The following is a 22,670-nucleotide window of genomic DNA, read 5'->3' on the forward strand; positions in this document are numbered from 1 at the left end:
AGTCCCATCCTATATGTTAGATTTCTCTTTCAGGAGCTGTAAAGACTGGTTCAGTTTGAGTTGTGATAAATTGCAATTCCAGATTCAAAGGTGATGTTGGAAAAGAGAGGTACCAGGAGACCTGCAAGGAAAGCAGGGTTGAAGCAAAGCAAGTAAAGCAACAACTAGGAAAGTGTTGTACAGTAATGGGGGCTTAATTTATCTTATTTTCCATTGATTCTTTTCCTATTGATACTTTTCATGAGGTAGCAACCTTCAAGTGAGCGACATATTTTCTAAGTTGTTTTGTTGTGCATTATTTCACAAAAAGAAATGTATTAATTGCTCTCTGCTGTACTGCATCCCCTCGTTGTGTATTGAGTGTAAGGGAAAATATTACAGTCAGTGTCTGACATGTGGAACTAATTTGCCTCTGTTGGAGTTCAGGGAGAGGTCTTGGCTATCACAGTGGATGAAAACACTAGGAATTACAGGCACCTCACCTCATGATGCTTCATTTGTAGTTTACATTTGTGATGATATACTATGAATAGAATATGGGGACCATATCCTGGCTCCATTGAAATCAGTAGGAGTTTTTCTCTTAATTTCAACTAGGCCATGACCCTGGGAATCTCTACTGGCTCCTGGTGAAAGATTTGTTTTATTCTTGCCCCTAACTAGACCTCCTCTGAGGACTTAGTTTTTAATATTGTGACCAAATCTGTTTCTTAGGTAATAATTCTCTCTTATTGAAGTTTATTTGTACTTGATTTGGGATATCCTATGCTGAAAGGAAATCATGTTTCTATAACTATATTTTTCTGTCCTTAAATATGTTATGGGTAATTATAGACTGAATCTCAGGAAATAGTTTCTGATGAAAAGATAAAGGACTTCAGAACAACTTACCAAGGGATAGGACAACCACCTATTAACCCAGATAAGATATTATTATGCAAGAACTGCTCGAAACAAGGCTTAACTCTGAGAGGATGATTAGATCACTTAATTGCTCTTTAATATCATCAGTTGCTATGACTTCAAATTCTTTCATGAGCATATTTTGGATTTACCCCTTACTAGCAGTTTGGATTTGATAAGTTATCTCTGTCTGCAGGAAAATATGTACTTTAATATTATCTTTGCTGTAGTAATAGACTTTTTCACACTCCCACAGCTGGAGCATGTGCTGCCCACAGGTCATTCATAACTTAAAAATCCTTTGACTAAAGGGCACCAGAATTCTTATTTTATACATAATATTTTTATTTTTTTTCTATCAGCTGATCAATGGAGCTCTTTGCTCTAATATATTCCACTTATTGTATAGTGCATGCATGGGAGCATATTAAAATTGTTGTGTGACATATGAAGCCAGATTTTGGTTGTCAAAAAAATGAATTCTTCACCAAAGCTATTTCTGACTCAGATATTTTCTTAATGTAAGTATTAATTGCTTCTGAAAAAGGGGCAGATATGAAATGCTGAGTATGCTCTCATCTGATATCTAATTTATCTGTTTCAATATCTCAGGTTCATCAGCTCCTATTGGGAGTTTCATTCTATTGGTGTGCCTTGTTTTAGGAATTCTACAGTGTTTTTCATCAGAAATTTCTCCCAGTTTTAACAATTACACAGTTTATGCAGTGTATGTGTCCGTATGCATCTGTGTATGCTTTGTTGGAGGTTTGAAGCTAGAAGTGAAGTTTGAAGTTTGTTGGGGGTAGAGATATTGAAAATCTTCTCTTCTGTCTGTTCTGGCCCAAGTGATCACATGAATGTTCTGTTATGCTTTGTTACACAAAGTTATGCTGGGAAGGAAGGCCACAAAGGTGTTAAGCCATTTTTGCCTAGTCTTATTGTATTAATTTACCATTTTATGTCCCCGCATTTTGCATCATTCCTTTAAAACTGTGTAAAAAACCTATTTTCCTTGGTGAATTACTTTGCCTTTGCTCTCACAGATAAGTATCCTGCTCTGGCACTGCCTCATGTCTAAGGTGGCTGACATTGCAGAGGGGATGGGGGTATTTTCACCAGGGAAGAATCATTATGTCTGTCTACCATGGGTGCTGCTGCATTTAGTTCCCTGTGCTCTTCCTGGTGTCATTGTTTGTCACTTTCTGTACTGAACTGTGAGAGATGTTTAGGGCAGTCATGGTGAGCACATCTATATTATGAAAGTAATGAACCAAAATATTAAGTCTTGCTTGTTCCTGTTACTTTTGGATCAACTCACTGAACCAGTATTAATATTTTGCTTTGCTAATTAACTTGCCAAAGCAAACCACTTATTCACCTGAAGGAGTACTGAGGAAACAAGACCCTAGTGTTCTTCACCTCACAGTTGTTCCAGATGTTCAAGTATTTGAAGTATGCTGTAGGTATAGTCCTACACTAATTTGTAAAAAAATGTAGTATAAGTAAAACCATTTTTTAATACAGGATTTCATAGTGATAAGAATGTTTGATGGAGGGAAAATTATTCACTGCAATTTGTGACTTGGAGAACACAATCCATTTGACTCTTTTTCTGTATAATACAAAGAGTTCATCTGTTGCACAATGTTCATTTTTAATTAAACATTTTATCATAGTGGAGCCTTTTATTGACATTCCTCATAATAGAGCTGATAAGATCTTGACCTACTCTTCAATACAGCAATGTATAACTCAATACTCTGGCACATGCTGTTCCCTTCAGAATTAAACACATGATCTTCTGATTTAATTTTAAAATCTTATGTACTTTTGGTCCCATTTATTTACTTTAACTTCCTAGATTTATGCCCCTTTTGACTTTTGCATTTTGGATGCAGCTATGTCTTGGGCTATCACTCCTATTTGCTCAAGATTTTAGCTAGCTGGACCACTTAAGTGACTATTTTTCTCCTTTCTTTCATTTCTTTTTTAAAATTTGCAGTAAGAGATGATTTATCACCTAATCTTATTTCCTACTGTACAGTCTTGTTTCCTACCTTTTGTGTACAATTTTGATTAGGTGTGCTAAGTTCACCCACTATTGCCTTAATCACAGGCTTATAGAATTTCTGCTACCACAGAAATTCCTTAAGATACTTCATGAGAAGAGATTCCTGAAGATGTCCCCAAAGATGAACAACAAAGCTGGACCCTGTCAGTAACCATAATGAATCCTGAGATATAAAGCTTCCCAGGATGGTGTGTTTAACTATAATCCTGGCAGGATTTTGCCAACTCCAGAGGATCTGCACTAGGGGAGTGGGAGCCAGTCCCTTCAGCTGGTAGTGGCTGCAGTGCTGCTGCTGACAAGGAGAGATCTGAGACCAGCTGGCCACAGAGCAGCATCCAGAGGGAATAAGCCTAAAGTACATTTACAGGGTTTACTCTTTCCTACCTTGGGTTTTAGTATTTCTCCAGATGGGAAAATCAGAATTCTCTAGTGTTTTGCTGCAGCAAATTAACCCTTCTGAGCTGAGCACCCACCACAATCACCTAAGTTTCTGAGGACCATCAGGTGTTGCAAGACCCAATTTCTCAGTAATGGCCTCACCTCTTGCTATATGACTGTGTCAGAAAATGACTCAACTGCCCCATGCTTCTCTTTCACACTTTGTAAAATCAGCTTTGCTATTCATCCTTATACTCCAGGCTTGCCACTGTTCACTGTAAATGTATATATATTGATTTGAGCTGATAATTTTGAGGTAATTTAATACCCATTTAAAATGATTTCATGTAATAAGTTGCAGAACTGCCTTGTGCTTGACAAGAGCTCCAAAGATGGGAGGAATACTCAACTGCTGAGGATGTTTTCTTACACTGTGGCAAACTTTTTAATCTTGCTTGGTCAGCACAGAAGTAAAAAATCAAACAGGACCTCTGACAGTAGGAAGTTACCATGTGCCAGATGTGTACCTTTCAAAGTTAAACCTTCCAACCTCTTTGGTATTCAACAAGCTCCAGATCTTCATTGAAAAATAGGTATGTAATGAATTCAAGTAAGTAGATAGCTGAACTAAACCTAGTTTTCTGATTTTTAATTTTTTTGGCACATTCTTTCTCCAAATCTACAAGAAAATATACTGCCATGTTATTGGAAACATAGAGGAAAGAGACAGTGCATTGAGCTTTAAACAGTTTATGAAAAAGGAGCAAGTTCACGTCCTGCTACACCTGCTGAGTAGGAGAGCTGGGGCACCCAGGACCTCTCAGCACAGGCGTCTCTCTGTCTAGGTTGCCTCTGCCATCCATGCTGGATATTTGAAGGCAAGTCAGGGAAATGCCAGCAGAGGTCCAGGGCACTGTTGGCAGTGCAAACACAGCTGGCACATTGCAGGTACAGGGCCTCACCATCCCCAGCAGAGGAGGGGCAATGACAGCACAGAGGATGAAAAAACTGTGAAACTGCTTGTAGCATCTATTCCTGGAAGCTCACTTGTTTAAACCAGAACTAAGTTATATCAGCTGAAACTTCCAGTAACATCAGAGATACTGGACATTGCCACTGAAATAAAGATACTGAATTTTGATAATATGGTGGAGTAGAGAGGCTCAATTTATGCATGTCCTGCAAAAGTTCTGCTATCTTTTAGATGTAGTGGTGCTCATGAACTTGTTTGTTCCTCCTTGCTCTCCCACCCTGGGCAGTCCTGCAGCTGACATGAAGAACAGGGAGAAGTAACATTGATGTTTTGCTTTCTCACTTTGTTTTATTGGGTTTTCTTGGTTTTACCTCTGCAACTTCAGGCTGGCTCGCAGTGCTTGAGCTCACAGAAGAAAATGTGCAAGCTAGGATGGTGACTGGCTGTTCCACAGATGCACTGGTATTGGTTTTCCCCAGCTTTTTACCACAAGCAGTCTTCTAAGTATTTTCTAGAATTAATAAAATAATATCCTGGGTTTTAAACATCCTCAAAATATGTTAGGAAAAAAAAAATCTGTTGTATTTTCTGGTGAACACTTGTGTACATATTCTTTTTAGTGGGGACTAATAAGCTCATCATTTTCCACCACCCTTTTACTGAAAGTAAAGTAAAATATTTATAAGAAAACACCCCCCCAACATCTACTTCAAATGGCCTCAGTGTAAATTTTGATAAGTACTTTCAAATGTTCTTTTTCATGAACACCATTTTAAGTGCAAAACTTAGATTGTTTCCAGTGACAGAACTAAAATAAGTGTGGATGTTATTTCTCCAATAATAAATATTTTATATAGTTAAAAAAAAACCCCAAACAACTTGCTTAGCTGTGGCTTTGTTATTCAAAGATACACCCTCACCAGAGGGAAGGTGAAAGTGGGATTTAACTAAGTCAGTAATCTCGTTTCAAAAGATGTGTACAAACTTATGCCAATTAGTATTTTGAATCCCTGTCCTTGGTCACACTGTGAATGTTCCCTGTGCTGAGTCTGGCACAGGTGGCAAAACCATGGAAGGGCAAGTCCACAGTGGCTGAGATTGGGATGACCTGAGCCACACAGGTTTTGCTGCTGCCAAATGATCTGCTTTCTAAAACTCATGAAAATTCACACCCACTTGATGTAAGGTCTAATTTGCTTCTGTATACACTCAAGACAGGAAAAAAGTGTGTTTTAAGAAGAGAGGAGTTAGGTAGCATTGTTGTTTCTGTGTATATTTGTTTAGTGCTTTCGATTTTGTTGAAAGACAGTCTGTTGACTGTGTGCTTTGGTTACATTCTGCTCTTTAAGAAGGCATGTGTTTTGCTTATCAGCTGACAAAATAGCATTCAAAATTAATTTTAGAGAACATTGTTGGAATATTACAAGGACATTATTTAAAATGAGTGGATAAGGCTTATTTTGTTGATGTTTAATTGGGGTTTACCCATTGTAAATCTCACTATTTTATAGAAAACTGTTTAGTGATTAATGAAGTACCAAAGTTAATTGCTTAGATACTGATCTCAAACTCCTGTAAAAATAAATCTATTAACCCCAATAATTTAATTCTAGTACATTATTAATATAAACATTTAGAGTGTTCTCTTATATTAAAAAAAATAAAGGAACTAATCCATCTCAGTATTTGGACCTTTTTAAAGCCACAGACAGTCATGCAGGGAATACATTCTGTACCTAGAGGATGTATATCTAAAGTGATGTAGGAAATGGGAAGATATTGGAGAAAGCTGTCTCTTCAGTTAAGACATTTAGCTAGAACTTGCAAGGTGTGAGTTAATTTGCTGAATTCTACGGTGAAAAATCTAACCTTTTTCCTTGTTCCCCATGCAAGATGGACAATTTAATCTCCTGGAAGAAAATAAGTGAGAACTTTAACAGATTGTTCTGAGGAACATGCATTTTAGACCTGCCTTCTTTTTATAATATAAGGTTAATTTTATGCCTTTTTTTTTTTCTTCACCTTTCCTCTAAGCTTTATTTTATGGCAAAAGCCTATTAGAACAATCAAATTTGTTATTTCAAATTGGATAAAGTCAACAGATTTTAGCTCTGAATTGTGCCTACATGATGCATAACTTTTATGCAACTTCCTACTAGTTCTCCTCCTGCCTGTACCCACATTCACACTGAATTGCAGTTTTAGTGTGGATTTAATGAAAGGACATTCTTCTGCTCTGGAGTTGCTTTCAGTTTTTGTATTTAGTGGTGTGATTTGGCAGCTTTCACTGTATCCAAAAATATGAGCAAGCATCAGTAAACTACCCAAGAGAAAGGAGAATGAGGAGAGGGTGACTGTAAAAAAAAACGCAAAAAAACCAAAACAAAACAACAAAAAACAAAAACAAAACCCCCCCCCCAAAAAAAAAAACAAACCAGAGAGGAAGTTCTCTCAGTTTATACTCAGGTAAAAAAGGATGAGGTCATTTGGGCAAGAAGACCTGTAAACATCCTGTCACATGGGTAGACAATGTGCTGAAATTGTAAATTCCAAATGGCATTTGGTGTGTTCTGTGAGTGGGCATATCTTGGTGTAAGGAAGCTCATCCTCTGTTCCCCCTGCAGCTCTCCAGGGATTCATAGGGTGAAGTCAAAGCCACCAGGTCGTGTGGGGGAAAAAACCAACCTGCAACAAGTATTTGCTAGAAAGAACAAATAATTTTAACTGATTTCTTAGGCAGTTGTAAGCATTTGTGGAGAATTAACAAACAGAAAAGGTCTTCTTTTCTCCCCAGCGAGGAAAAGAGCTCAGTTTTGTGCTTTAAGTGACCAGTCAGGCATTGCAAATAATGAACGGTGATTATTCCTATTGGTCAGTTAAAAACTGTGTCACAGGGTCAAATATGTTTGCATACACTGCTCAAGGACTTGTGGCTAACTAAGTAATTAATAGCACCCAGGACCTATATGCAGACACCTGGTGAAGAGATTTAAGGGCTCTATCTGTTGGCTGTATAAGGAGCAATTCCACAAGCCCTAGCTAAAAAAGTGTAAAATCTAGACTAGAGCAAAACCAGTTTTGTCATGTAATAGCAATATCCATCCTCAACACCTGCTGTGATATATCCTTTATTGGTAGGAATATTATAGGTGGTGGATTTTGGTTTTGTGGGAGCATTCAGTCCAAACCAGGACACCCCCAGGCCTACAGAACCTTGAAATACTTGTATTATTTTTAAATCAGCTTTTGAGTATGAGATACTATCACAATAATGATATCCTTTTATTATTAGTAGGCAGCAATGTTTCAGATAAGCACTGTTCAGAGAAAGGCAAAGGTGTAATCTGCTTTTCCAGGAGTTTGTACTTACTGCAAGGATCAAGATTTTTGTGGTCAGCAGGCAGAAAAAGAAGACTTGATAGATGAAAATATGAGCAGGATTGGTCCCAGACACTCAGCTTCAGCCTTAAAACTTTCCTTATTCCAGTGATTACTGCAAACAAAAATATCTTCCCAAATGAGTGTGAGGAGAAGGGAGTGGAGGCCAATGTTGGGAGAATGCAAAACTCAGAACCACAAGATTTTAAATTCCATTGTATATTTAGTGCAGGTATTTTTTTTCTGGGGCTGAAGTGCTGCTCTAAAGAACAAGTGAAAACTGCATCAATCTCTGTGTCATTGCATTTCACACAGATTTTACTCTAATACTCTATTATATTTTGTACGTTCAAAAGAAAAAAAAAAAACCAGTTTTGAGGAAGAAGTAAAGGGAGTGTTTGGTTAGATAACAGCATGTAAACTTTATGACATCCAGTTTTTAAAATCTTTAGTGTCTCTTTTGCTTTTTGTTCTGTAATTGATTACTAGCACCCCCTTTAACCCACCTTAAAGGGCAAGCAGGAAATTCACGTTTTCGTTCATCAGCCCGTCCCTCTGAAAAGTGTTCAATGTTAAACCAGTGTGCAAGGAGCAAAGGCAGAAGAAACAAGGGGCCCAGTTAGACCATGGCAAGGTTAGGAGATGCATGTCTGGTGCCTGCAGCAAATATCAGCTCTTGTTCCTGTACAATTTTTGCATGGGGAGACCAAGTTAATTGGGGTATGGCTCTGTTCTTTCCTTTATGTGTGACCTTTTATTATCTCTGTGGCCCTGTAGTTCATGCAGTGTCATAAAGCTGTGGGAAAGTCTTGCAGCTGGTGTTATCAGCTGTTGGAAATTAACTTAAAAATTGAAATATTTGTGTTTCCTTTTGCTTGAAGGTGTCTAGGAGTGTTTAAATTGCTACAAAGGTGCAATTATTGTGGTTGTGATTTTGCTGAGCATTGCTCCTGCATCTTTTCCCCTTCTTTCTCTCCCCTTCTTTCCCCCACTGCTTTTTAGTGCAAGCTGTGGGCTGGCAATCAGGTGTTGTGCTGGGGGAGGGGGGTTACATGGCATAATTCCCACGAATGTAGGAGGAGGATGAAAAAGATAAAGAAATTTTGTTTTTCTGAGCTAGAGGATTCTCTGCATGACTTCCCCACTGATGGGATCATGTGCTTTCAGGCTGAGATTTTATTAACAATTCAAATGGAAATTGAGGGCACAGGAGGAGCAGATTCTCACATAAACTTGATCTGTCCATGAATGCAGTTCTCTGTTTGCCCTGACCCTGCATGGCTTAAGACACTGCCTGTGAGGCCTGAGTGCCAGACACAAAGACCGAAATGAAAAGCAAGCACATTCCAGTAGTCTGCACAAAGGCAATGGAGCAGTTTCTAGCCGTCTCCCCAGGGAGAGATCTTATCTCCTTGCAGCTAAAACCCTTTAGAGTGTTTATTTGTACTCTAGCACCCGAGGTTTATGAATTGATATGGATGCTGATTAAACTGTAAGTTTCCTCGGTGGGTCTTTTTGGGAGATTTCTTTCCCAAATTCCTATCCACATTGATCAAAAGGTTGCTTTGCTTTCCTGAAGAGTGGGAAGTGCTGAGGGAAAGGGGAGTCCAGCAAGTGCATTTGTTAATAAAAGTCACCCCCAGCCTTAGGAGAGTTTGCACAGCTTTGCCTTGAGGATGCATCCATCCATCCATCCATCCACCCATCCATCCATCCATCCATCCATCCATCCATCCGTCCATCCATCCCCCGTTTTTGGCGTTGGGAGCGGTGCAGAGGGTGGGCAGCGCTGGGGAGACCGCCCTGAGTGGCTGTACAGATTAAATGTGGTGTGCAGCAGGGTGACCTTGCGCTGGGAAGGCACAGGGAGGACGTGAGGCCAGGCAGCTGTGGCCACATCTGCCGGGCCACCGCTCTCCGCCAATGGCAGCCAGCACGGGATGCTCCTGCCGGGAATTCTGCTGGGGGCTGGGGGACAGGGCTTTGCTGAGGGTCTGTCCTTTCTTTTTGAGAACACATGAGTGCAAGGATGTAATTCACACTCCCTCAATGCTAATATTTTGTCAGTATATTGCTAATAAAGTGGCGATTCCTTATTCAAGCTATTAAACATCAATACTTCTGGCTCTCCCAGACAGGCTTCCCTTTATGAAAACTCCCTAAAACAGTAGGAAAACTGTAAAAAACCAAATGTTTTGACTGTGTTAATTCCAAAGAGTCACAATATTATTTGCTCTAGTTTTCCTTATTTTCAGCCACAAAAGAACAGGAAAAGAGCCCCAAAGAAAAAGCCAGCAATTTTTAGATAGGAAATTATAACCATATGTTTTTCCATTTTTCTTACAGCATTTGAATGTTTTAAACATTTTCATGCTCCTGAAAGTATTTAAATTAGTGGGAAGAGATTAGCAAGAGATATTGATTCAAATAGTTTTCGTCCCTTAATTTTATGGGTTTATATTATCCAAAATTAATGGTCGTACTTAGGCAAATTGTCAGTAATTGGTGACAAAATTGCTTTATTGCTTTTCTTTCATTTGATGCTAATTAATGGCCCTACATTATTAAGTTCAAGCCTCTTCTGTATTTCTTCTTCTCCATAAATATGCTTAGTGGTAATGTGTTGGGCTAAACTTTTTCTTTAGTATATGCAGTAACTGCCTTACAGAAACATGATAACAAACAGCTTTCTGGCATGATTTATAGAAATGTGATAGCAAACACATTTCTGGCATGATTTTTCCTGAAAAAATATAAATGTTATTTGCTTAAGTGCTTGAAGTCATTTTGATATGAAAGAAACATCAGTAACATAATGTGTTAATTGATATGAAAAATTATTGTTTTACCACATGAATCAAAGTACTTCTTGGTTACTTACTCAGCAGTTACTTGACAAAATCTGAATTTTGTTTTGTTTCACCAGTTAAAATCCCCTTACCTCTCTCCTGTGATTTTAGAGTATTTTTGATTAAAAAAGGTTCTTTTTCAGTGGACTAGAATTACACCATAGAATCGTTCATTGTATTTTCCACCTGTTATTGTAACTGGTATTTGGTACAGACCAGTATTTATTCATGTATCTCAAAACGAAATTGTTTTAATGATACATAAATATATTAAAATCTAGAATAGACGAAGTAAATAAAAGCCACTTCTAGTTTTATTCATACAACAACTATGGAAAAAACAGATTGTGTGTGTTATTTTTTTGTTTTCTAAGACTTTTAGAAAAAGAAAAGTAATGAATATATGTCACAACATTTGATATTTTTAACATCATATACTAGAGTAGAATAGTGAAGCTAAATATCAAAATGATTACTTGTGGCCAAACTAGCAGGAGTTCTAGGGGCCTTGTAAGAATAAATTAGAAAAAATTATTAAAAACCAAAAGGTTTTCAAAACATAGGAGGAAATAGTCTCTAAGCTTTTATAGTTTCACAAATTATCCATATTTCTCTGCTGTCTAATCTTGTATTGCTAAACTGAGATAATGGTACCTTTCACTGGTAGAGGATTGCACCAAGGAAAAAATATTGTCTCTGTGATTGCTGACAAAGTTCTATTTATCTTTAATCTCAAGTATACTCAGAAAGTTTTCAAAATTGTGGATTTACTAATCCTTGAAGTGGTTTTTTTTTCATTTTTTGTCATGATTTATGTTTGATTTTTTTTTTATTTATGTATTAATGAATACTTTTTAAATATTTTTAATATTTCAGTCATGGTGGTGTTATTTAAATAAATCTTTAGAATCACTGAATTTTAAAAAAAATTGTTACCTCTTTTTGACATAATTTTTTAAAATATTTTCCCCCTAAAAGAAGCTTCGAGAAAAAGACTAGAGAAAAAATTAGTTATTTAGTTTTGCTTGAATGTGGAGATGGTATTGCTGGACTTCAAACTTCTGTGTTTGTGTTCTCAGAGTTTGACCTCTGGAGGGAAGCAGCTACACCCTTGCAGTGCCTACCCAGACTTTATGTTCTAAACTTAGGTATTTTGAGTTTCATCATAGATAATAAGCTAACCTCAGGTAAACAGTAGGACTTCTCCTCACAAGTAAATGAAAGGAAGAGGAGAAAAATTAGCATAAAATTAGGATCACTAGAATTGGGAAGAACAGTGGTGATTTCTGGTATAAAAATGTGAATTTAATCTTTCCAGAGAATCTGCCCAAGAGGATTTGCTTGTCAATTCCTGAAATAGTGTTGTCTTAGGCTGCCATTTGAGCAGCCATTTATACTGAACTAACAACACTGAAAACCAATGAAAATTAAGGGATAGTTCTTTGGGGAGGGGATAGTCTTCATGACAAAGATGACCTTTGAATGATAGCTGAACACGTTTATCTAGGTTACTAGAAAGAAAAATGACACTTCTGTAAACTGATGTTGATGAGGGATTAAATTTATGGTTTCTATCTGTTGTGGTGAAATACAGACTCAGTTGGTAAAACATTTTATTGTAAACCACTGAAAAATCTACCACTTGGATGGAATTGATTGAGGAGAAGGCTCTGTCTTTATATGGAAATCTGCGAAATTTGCAAGTGTTCTTGGAAATCCCAAATCTTCTAAATGTAACTTAAAAATGAAGTAAATTCGAATTTCCTTAGAATTGCTTTCCATTTCTTTTGACATCCTTGGGAGCTATCTTGAGTAATTCATACTGCACTTGTAGTAAATAGTGTCTAGCTTGTACCTGGTGTCTTTCTTCAACTTTTGTCTATGGTTCTTGCCCACTAATAAGGAAAAAAGAAGGAAGGAAGCCTATTGCCCTCAGCCCCCAGTTTGCACTGCCCCTTTTGGATGTGGAGAATTTTATGTTTTCCCTGCCTTCATAGAGTGGGCACCAGGGTAAAATATGTGCTGCCTGATTTTTTTGCTCTTCACAGCAATGCAAGTGCTCCAGAGGGGCAACAACGCCATACTGCTTCTGTTACCCAAACTGAGCATCTAATCTGGGCTCCTTGCAAGACAGTCTGGGCATCCTTCTTTTGACCTTTCAGAGTAGCCATTTTCTTCTCTCTCACTCTGTAGGCACCCTGAGGTCATGGTGTTGTTATTTCCATTGGGACTTTCCAGCTTACTTCCCTTCAGTGAATGTTGTCAGCTTTTCTGGCAAATTCTATGATTTTGGTGTCTAGTATTTAATATCAGCCATATACTAATAAGGCATTATCTGCTATATGTAGAAGATATTGCCACTCTGATTTTTGTGATTGGAAGTTTTCAATCATACCTTAGTAGTTTTTGGCTTTTCAGCAGTAATTTTTAAAGAAAATGTTAATCATAACAAGTCCTGGTTGGTCTAGGTGACTGTAATCTCAGGGGACAATAATCAAATTTTAAAATTCCTTTTTATTTTAATTTTTCTATTGATAATTCAGGTTTAGATACTCTTCTGAAGGATGAGAAGTATATATAGATTTTTTTTTTTAGTATATTTTTAATAATGCCACCTATTTAGTGATCATTAATGTAATTTTGCTTTGAACTGGCTGTATTTTTAAAAATAAGTTCCTTTTGGGTCTATTGTGTAAATATACTTTCTAAAAAATGACCTGAAACTAAAGTTGTTTCATGCTTAAATTTGTTAAATAGGGATGACTTGAGGAATATTTATATTTTCAGAAGTCATGGCTGTCTCAGTCTCCTACCTCCAGCAAATTCATATTTGATTGTTGGTACATGAAGAAAAGATAAGAAAAAAAAAAGACTGAGCGTGGATGTAATGATGAAGAAACAATGCAGCATAGTCAACCAGGCATGAAGAATTATGTATTGAAGCTAAGAGGCCAAGTGTCTCATCAGCTGGATTTTAATAGTGCCTGGCAGAAGTGCTTGTACTTGTACAAGCAATTCTTTTAATATCTAATTGTGTTTCAAGTTGAAATATGACAGTCTGTCTTGAAACATGAAGAGAATATTTCCTGTGATGCAATGTCTGAGCATTTCTTTACGTACTAAACTGAGATCAGAAAATTGGTGATACTTGTGTTTTCAGATTCCAGGAGTTTCCTAATTATGCATAACTAAAGCTGTATCCTGTGCAGTTTTACTATTGTTAACTCTTTCCTCTTCCTGTCTTTATAAGTCATATTGTTTACTGTACTCACTTGATGTAGTTTGTTCCTTTTTTTTTTTTTGTTATGTTTTGTTTTTTTCTTTTTTTTTTTTTTTTTTTTTTTTTAATACTATAAGCTGCTTCATTTACTACTTAGCAGAATATCTAGTTTTGGTGGAGAGTTTAGCTACAAAAGCTATGTACACTTTAAATACAAATGTGACTCCAAAGCTGACATCTGAATTATGGTCCTGATAATCTAGCATTACCCTAACAGGGTCAGGAGTAAAAGATCATCATAATTGAAGGTTAGGAAAAAAAAGAGTAGTTTTAAAAAAGCTTAATTTTTTACTTGGCATGCATACTGAAATGGATGCAATACTCAAAGTGTAGCCTGGTTTTGAAATGGGCTTTTTTCATTTATTTCTCATGATCGATTGGCATGTGAAGCTGGAGCTTTTCAGGAAAAGTCTGGGATTATGAGTGCATCAGCCTCTGCTTTTAGCACAGCAACGAGGTTATCAATAATGCATTGGAGATCTCAGAATCCTTGAACATAGGGAAATCACAGCTGGTGTGGGCTTATTGTTGAAATTGCAGATTTGCACCAAGAGGTCACGACAACTGCATGTCAGACGGTCACACACACGCACACAGACATGTCTTGAGGGAATGAGGGGAATAATATCTGAAGAATTGCCAGTGCCCATGTTATTTAGAAACCCTTCGTATGTTTCTATAGTTCAGCTTTAAAAGCAGCATATTTAATGCTGCTTGCAGCAGCCTTTTGACATTTTGGCCTTTCCCAGTATTGTAAGTTTTATTGTTTTCCTGACAAGTTTATTCATATACTAACAGCTTGCTTGGCAGCAAGGTTCAGACTCAATACTTAGGCTTTCTGGTCACGGTGATGGCTGGCAGTAATAGAGAGGGAGAATAAGTGAGTGTGGAAATGCAAAGCTGTCTCTTGTTACATTTTATCGATCTCATTCTGGTGTCATTCAATTAAGACAGAAATGTGATGGATAGTGTCTGCATAGATCCCTACTTTGCTTTCCAGCCACTCTATATAAAGCTTTTCGGGGGGAGGGAGGAGAAAAGAGAGTGTGAGGGGAGGAGGGGGTAGCAAATCAAAGATACAGTGTGATTTGAATTACAGATCAAACTTATCTTTTAAAAAAATCATTATTCTAAAGCTATGCTGAAAAGCAATATTAGCAGAGCTAGCATTCTCTGTTGTCTTGCTAATAAGTATGTGCAAATGTCCAGCACATTGTTCCTTGCAGTTGAAGTAATGTTGGCAGTTCTTTTTTTTATCCCAGATCTTGTCTGTGGTTTATGAATAAACACTTGATTCTTCTGAATTTAATACACAGATAGAAATGAAAGGATTTACTTGCCTAAGAGAGTTGCCTGCATGCTGTAGGGCAGTAATTCCAGATAAACATCTGCAGATAAGAGTTGTCATTTCAGCCCATTGTTTACTTTAAATATGGTGGAAAAAAAAAATTGAGAAGCTCTCTCAGTGTAGTACAAAAACGTAGAGATTAGCTCCATGGGCTTAAGCAGACCTACATCAATGCACTACCAAGCCTCTTGCTCATACTTCACATAGTGGTAACTTCAGAACTAATAAATTACTTTCAATCTAACTCACAGTTTTCTGCCTAAAATGTGAATGAGACAATCCTAGAATGCATGGGTGATTTCCAGACATGTTTTTTGTCACCAGACTTGGGGCAGGCTCCTTAAATGTTCTTTAGAATGTACAGGCTCTTTGGCTCTCTATGAGAAAAGCCTTGATAAATCTCATCTCCTGGTTTTCCTCCCCATCTTCTCTGTTTGGGGATTGGAGGGCTGTCTGTGCAGTTCACCTCTGTTCCCATAGAATTTCCGGGGCAAGGGTTTGCAACTCAAAAACCTATGTCCAGGGCAGGTTTGGGATTCTCTGCTGAAATGAGGTAACCTGGGCAATAGCCAATTCACCAGAACCAAAGGAGTTTATAGAATTTTATAGCAGATGTATATCAGCTGTTCTGGCTATCACAAACAAGAAAAGACCAACCAACCAAAAGAGAAGAGCAAACCAAGCTGTGCCCCATGCAGCATGTAGGGTTGGTATTCCTGCCTTTCCAGCCATTGTGCTGTTGAGGATGTTCCACCTTTCACAGCCTGGCTGTCTCCCTAAGTCCCTTTTCCTGTTCTGGGGAGCAAAGGAGCCCTGGGAGCCACATTTTGACTGAGGGCCTTGGGGCTCTGATGTTCAATACAGAGTTACCATTGTGGAAGGCATTAATTACTAACTAAGAAATAAATGTGTTTCAAGGTTTTGAAGTTTTAAGGTATTTAAGATTTAAGCCACATTTTACATGTGACAAGGCTCAGATTTTGGAGATGAAAGCACACTTCTGTTATTCATTCAGATGAGTATTCCAAGTGCTTGTGTGCCTCAGGTTAACAGTAGTTACTTGGTGCTCTGGAGAGCCTACAGCAGAGTTATGGGCCTCAGTTCTGAATTCATGGGCTTGAAGACCAAACATGAACTGGGATTTGAGTTTTCAGAACTACAGAATTTGAAATGGGAGGTTAGGGCTGAGATGAACCAAGGCTTTCTCAGAATCATTTGACCTTGTGCTATTAATGAGATGCTTCTGCTAAATTGATCAGCAACAGTTAAACTGTCATGAGTATAAAGTACCTTCCCTTTGTCCAGAAGTTCTACCAGGGATCTATAACTCATCTTCAGAAGACTCTTGGAAAGGAATAATGTGAACAAAGTGCTGCCTTCCAGACATGAGGATGCAAGAAGGGACTCAGGCCCTTCCAGTCATTGCCCTCTTTTTTTACCTAAAAGGAAAGATAAGTACACTCAGGACTCTGAATAATTGTTGGACCTCCTCTTTGAGGGCTGATCTAGAGTGGGGATGCTGCTTAGGTGTATCATGGATATTTAATTTCCATTGAAATTCTTGGCATTTGGGGGATATTGAGTATATAGAGCTTGAATATTAGCTGCATTGCCAGTATCTTTGGAAGTTACTTTTAATATAAGAGAGAGAGGTAGACTCTTGTTATGATTCTATCCCACCTTCAAAGTGACATTGTTTTTATTGTTGAAATTAAATCATGGTATAGCATGTTGTAGCAAAGACAGCACTCTTTGAGCAACATCCCTTCTTTGTTGAGGACACTTTCAGTGCTGGACCATTTGAAAAATCATGTATTTGTCACTCAGGTATGAAATAAAAAATACTAGTATACATTTAAAGCAAATAATGTTGACCAGATTTTTACAGGCAATCTCACAGCCAATGCTGTTGGTATAACTGCTTAAAATAAAGCAGTTAAAGTGTCTTCCTCATTTAACATCCTGACTCACCACAGGTTTCTGTTTCTTTCTGCACTCCAAACAGAGAGTTTTGCTTTGCTCCTTCTTGGCATTATGGGTTCACATAATGTAACATATTAAATAGTTTTGCATTTTTAATTACTGCTCATTTAACTGCAGCAAGGAAAATATTTATGGCTTTAAAAAATATATATTTTTTAAAACAATGTGGCATTGTGGGAGGAGATTGAGGGGCTTTGCAGTAGCAATCGAAGAAATTTTTAACCAGTGTAAAATCTGACTATGATTTTTAAAATTTGACTATCTGGATTTTTTTCAATGGTTCATTGAAGTATATCAGGTTCTAACAGCCTGATATTATAAAATCACCCTATTTCAAAATATCATTATAAAAGACAACCATTCTCTAAAACAAGTGCTACTAATAAGCTCTACAAGGAAACTTTTGTCCACCACAAGTTTTTTTTCCCCCTAACCTAAATGAAGAAAGTCCATTGAGGTGTATACTTTTGGATGAATTCAACACACTGACAGCTGTCTCTGGAGCTGAAACTGAACAGACCTTAAGTTTATAGAATTTAATTTGGATGGTTTCATGTCAGTGTCATGCTTTTTGTAGATGTCTGCATTTCATAATTCCAAAAGCAGTACCACAAGAATTACTTGTTTTGTCCAGTATTTTAATCTCAGAAGGGAGCAGCTAAAATGACACAAACCAAACTTGTTTTAAGGCATACACTTGAATTTCCAGTTTTGTTTCTAGACTTCAGAAGTTCACAGAAGATTGAGGAGAGGAGGGAGGGAAGCTTCCTAAGCATAAGCACGCAAGTGGTTATGTTCTATTGTACTCTTTTTAGAACTGAAATATTTCAATAGCTTGAAAATGAGCCAGACACACTGTATATTATGAACAGGGGGGGGGGGAAAAAAGGATAAAAATAAATAAAGAACAGCTGCAGTTCTGTTAGGAATGCAACAGAGTTAAAAGAGACCTGAAAAATTATAGCTGACATTCTGTATACAAATCTAGGAGAAAAGAACCCTAAAGTATATCAAGTCTTGTCATATTCTGTTCTGCTCTACTCTGAACTTAGGGTTCAGTGTTTAATGTATGAGCAACAAATTTTTTCTTCTTCAAGTGCTTCTAAAGAATTAGAATTAAATATATAAAACACAAGGCAGAGCTTTAAACAGCTTGCTTGAAAACAGAAAAAAGTAAGTCAATATCTGAGTCAGATATGTTTTTTGACTAAAATCAGCTGTAGCAAGAATTTATAAGTAGTTGTCTACAGCATAAAGGTAGTATCGTTTAAGAAAAATTGCTTTTTGGAATTATTTTTGGGATTCTCAGATTCCTGGATTTTACTCCTGGATATTTAAACGTTGGCAGAGTGGACAATCATGTTTTTTCCAATGTGGAATTCACCTTTAATTTTTACTTCAATGTACAGAGAAGTGTCTAAGTATTGTTGCATTATTTGGTATTTAGAATGCTTAAAGTGAGGAAAAAAGGAGAACTATTCAGAGTCTGCTTGAATTTGAAACCTGTAGCTCCAGAGTATGGCAAACATTCATTCAATTTCTTTGTGAAGGTTGAAAAATAAATAAATACCATTTTGTTTATTGCACTTTATCCTATAAACTAAAGATAGTATAATATCCTTGTTTAGCCTTGCCTTTTGATTTTTCAGTATTAAATAGTCTTGCCCATTAATCAGAAACTGGACAGTCTTTCACAGACAGTGTTCCAACTGAAGAGGAATCAGTGGTGTTTATGCTTCTATTCCACCTGAAGTTCAGTATTTAACACAAATAGTAATTCTGATTGTCAGAAAATGTCAGATGGTAGACATAAAAAGAAGTACATGCTAGAGAAGAGTAAACTTAGTTTAATCTAGGAAAGAATCAATAAATAAAGATGGAATGCATTATTAATTTAGTCCTAATAATGATTAGATATGGTAACGGTGATTACCAAGATTTTGAGTCAATTCTAGAATATAGTCATGTTAACTTGTTATAAGGAAGACAAAAAAATACCTCCTGTTCATCAGTTTTTGGGTTGGAACAATTGGCTAAATTCTTCCTACTGATTTTTATGTGCAATTCTGAAAATCAGTTTTTGTAATTCTGGGTTATTGGAAATAGAGAAAAGTAGTGGGGCAAGTCATGTTAGGAATCATTGAATCATCATAGAATCAGAATGGTTTGTGTAGGAAAGGACCTTAAAGAACATCTCATTTCAATCTCCTGCATGGGCAGGGACACCTTCCCCTAGACCAGGCTGCTCAGAGCCCCATCCCACCTGGCCTTGAGCATTTCCAGGGATGGGGCATCCACAGCTTCTCTGGGAAACTTGTTCCAGTGCCTCAACATCCTCACAGAAAGAATTTCTTCTTAATATCTAATGTAAATCTATCTACTTTAACTTAAATCTACTCTTCCTCTTCTATCACTATACGCCTTTGTAAAGAGTCCCTCTCTCCAGCTTTTTTGTAGGCTCCCTTCAGGCACTGTAAAGGAGCTCTAAGGGATCACCTCGGTGCCTGCTCTGGGCTGGCTCCAGCAGGTCCCTGTCCTTGCTGTGCTGAGCCCAGAGCTGGATGCAGCCCTGCAGGTGGGGTCTCAGCAGAGGGGCAGAGGGGCAGAATCCCCTCCCTGCCCTGCTGCCCACGGGGCTCTGGCTGCAGCCCAGCACACGGGGGGCTCTGGGCTCCCAGCACACGGCCGGGGCATTTGGAGCTCATGTGGACATTAATAGTGATTGTGGATAATACAGCTGTGATCAGTGTACCCATTTTGTACCTTTATATTCTAGTAGGAATATTTTGCCTTTTTATTTCAGTTTTAATAGAACACCTCTAGTTCCTGAAAAATGGTAGTTCCCAACACTGTGGAAAGGGACCTGGGTGTCCAGGCCAACTGGTCCATGGCCAGTTGGACGTGTGGCTGCCTTGCCCTGGCTGCCAGGAGAGCCACCTGTATCCTGGGGGGCATCAGGCACAGCATCACCAGCTGGGCAAGGGAGGGGATTGTCCTGCTCTGCTCTGGGCTGGGATGGCCTCACCTGGAGTGCTGGGGGCACTTTTGGGTGCCACAGTATAAGACAGACTTTAAGAAATTAGAGTGTTCAAAGGAGAATCATGAGGGTGGTGAAGGGCCTTGAGGAGGAGCCTGTGAGGAATGGCTGAGGGCATTTGGTCTGTGCAGCCTGGAGGAGACTGAGGGGAGAGCTCATTGTGGTCTTCAACATGGAGGGAAAATGAGAAACAGACCCTGATCTTCCCTGTGATGACCAGCAATGGGATCCAAGGGAACAGCCTGAAGCTGAGTTAGGCTGGATATCAGGATAAGCTTTTTCACCAAGGAGGTGGTTGGGCACTGGAACAGACTTCTGGGAAAGTGGTCACATACCAAACCTGACAGAGTTTGGACAATGCTCTCAAAGTGTTGGACAACACTCTCAGGCACATGGTGGCAATTTTGGGATGTCCACTGCAGGGCTGAGAGTTGGACTCAATAGTCCTGATGGATCCCTTCCAACTCAGCATTCTGTGCTTTTTCTATATTCTATGATTTTTCCACAAACATGGTATTGTGGTGCTATTTTGATTAAAGGTGGTGTCCACTCTGGAAACTGCATCAAAGATGCTCCTCCTATTAAAAGGCAGGATAGACATTTTTAGGTTGTCTGCTGCTTTTTTTTTTTTTTTTTTTTTTGGCAGCTCTTTTCTAGTACTAGGGATTCCAAAATCTGAATCATATTTTCCAGCAAGTGTCAGATGCTGACACTAAATATGAAAACAAGATAAGTTATTTATAGGTAAATAAAGACTAGTTTCTACTATAATGGGTGAGAATTTTACTGACAGGGTCCATCTTCTTAATTGAAATTAAAAACTTTGAAGGATGCATGCCTGGAATATACATCATTATGTGTATTTCTGCTTATGCATTTATGGAAATTCTTGAAGCTCTTTGCTTTTGGGGTTCCTTCTCCCAGGCAAGGGCAAGAGAACACAGCCTCAAGCTCCACCCAAGGGAGGCTCAGGTTGGACATCAGGAAGAATTTAATCATGGAAAGAATTGTTAAACACAGGAATGGACTGCCCAGGTTGATGCAGTCTTTACAGAACATTACATGATGTTCTTGCATGAGCCCTGCTTAGTTCTTTGCACTTTATCTTCTTGAGCTGCTACATTCTCTTAGGCTGTGTAATGTCAATTCCTGAGGAACACAGGGTGATTTTGTGCATAAAAGAAAACGATTACAAATCTCTGAAGTGGTATCCAAAGTTATCAGGAAGTTTTATCCATGCCTTTTATAATTGCTTAAGTCACAGAAAAGCAAATACTTAAGAATAAAAGTGTGGACAACCTTAATGGCTGTTGCTCAACAGAATTGCATTTCATTTTCCCAACAGCACCACTGTGTCCTAAAATATTTCATAACTTCCTCACCATAAGGCTCACAGGAGCAGAAGGGCACCTGAACCTCACCAAGCCTCGCCGAAAGGAAAGAATATTATCTTTGTGCAGGAATTTCAAGATAAATGCTGGAAAAATAATACAGCTGTTTCCTAGCTGTTATCAAGAATTAGATGTTTAGTCAGAAGCTTCTCTGAGAAGATAAGAGAGAGATTTTTTTTTTTTTCTGTTTAATTTAATTTTCGGCTACTCTGTCTTGGGTTCTGTCGCTGTGCTATGTGCCTGCTTTGTAAACTGGTGTGAAGCTTCTGCAGTTGTAAGGTGTGTGGGCATGCTCTTCACTGGTTTGCTTTCTTGAAATTCAGACTATGTTTTGAAGATTTTATTTCCAGAACAGTGTCATCTTGCCAAAATGAAATAAATTATTCTTGTTAGTTTCATAGCTGTGGAGGGAAAAAAAAAAATCAATGACCTTTTACTTTTTCTTCTTTTCTGTTTGGCTATGCTACAAGCAAAATCCAAAGAATCCAAGATCATCTTCTGAAAATTAAAGTAAAAAAGAGATTCTGTTTTTAATACTCATGTCATAATTGGAACACTTTCCTTGAAATTGCTGAGAGTTGAGATTTAAGCTGCTTTTAAAACTAAGATGCTGTCAAACTGCTAAGATAGGTATGCAGATATATTGTCATATACTTAGATTGGAAAAGACCTTTAAGATCATTGAGTCCAACCATTAACCCAGCACTGCCAAGGCCACCACAGTACCATGTCCTTCAGTGCCACTTCTGCACATCTAATTACGTCCAGAGATGGTGGCTCCAGCACTTCCCTGGGCTGCCTGTTCCAATACATGATAACTCTTTTTGTGAAGAAACTTTTTCTAATATCTAATCTAGACACTCCCTGGTGCAATTAGAGGTCATTTCCTTGTATCTTGTTGCTTGTTATATGGGAGAAGAGGCTGACCCCCCTTTCCGTATTGGCTGGGCCTGATGCCTTGACTGTCCTGCCCCTGCCACATTGTGGCACTCACTACTGAAAACTTCACATTTTAGTCCTGTACTGGAAAAATTATTTATATCTCTAAGTATATTCTAAATACTTCCAAAGAAATGTGG

At 38.0% G+C, this 22,670-nt stretch overlaps 1 protein-coding gene across 2 annotated transcripts in view; it reads left to right on the forward strand.

Annotated features, from left to right (window-relative positions):
- Positions 1–22,670, forward strand: part of LOC130252166 (uncharacterized) — a 306,913-nt gene that overhangs the window by 43,987 nt on the left and 240,256 nt on the right. The window lies entirely within an intron of this gene.

This window comes from Oenanthe melanoleuca, chromosome 1 (genome assembly GCF_029582105.1).
Source record: "Oenanthe melanoleuca isolate GR-GAL-2019-014 chromosome 1, OMel1.0, whole genome shotgun sequence".
NCBI classification, from domain to species: Eukaryota; Metazoa; Chordata; class Aves; order Passeriformes; family Muscicapidae; genus Oenanthe; species Oenanthe melanoleuca.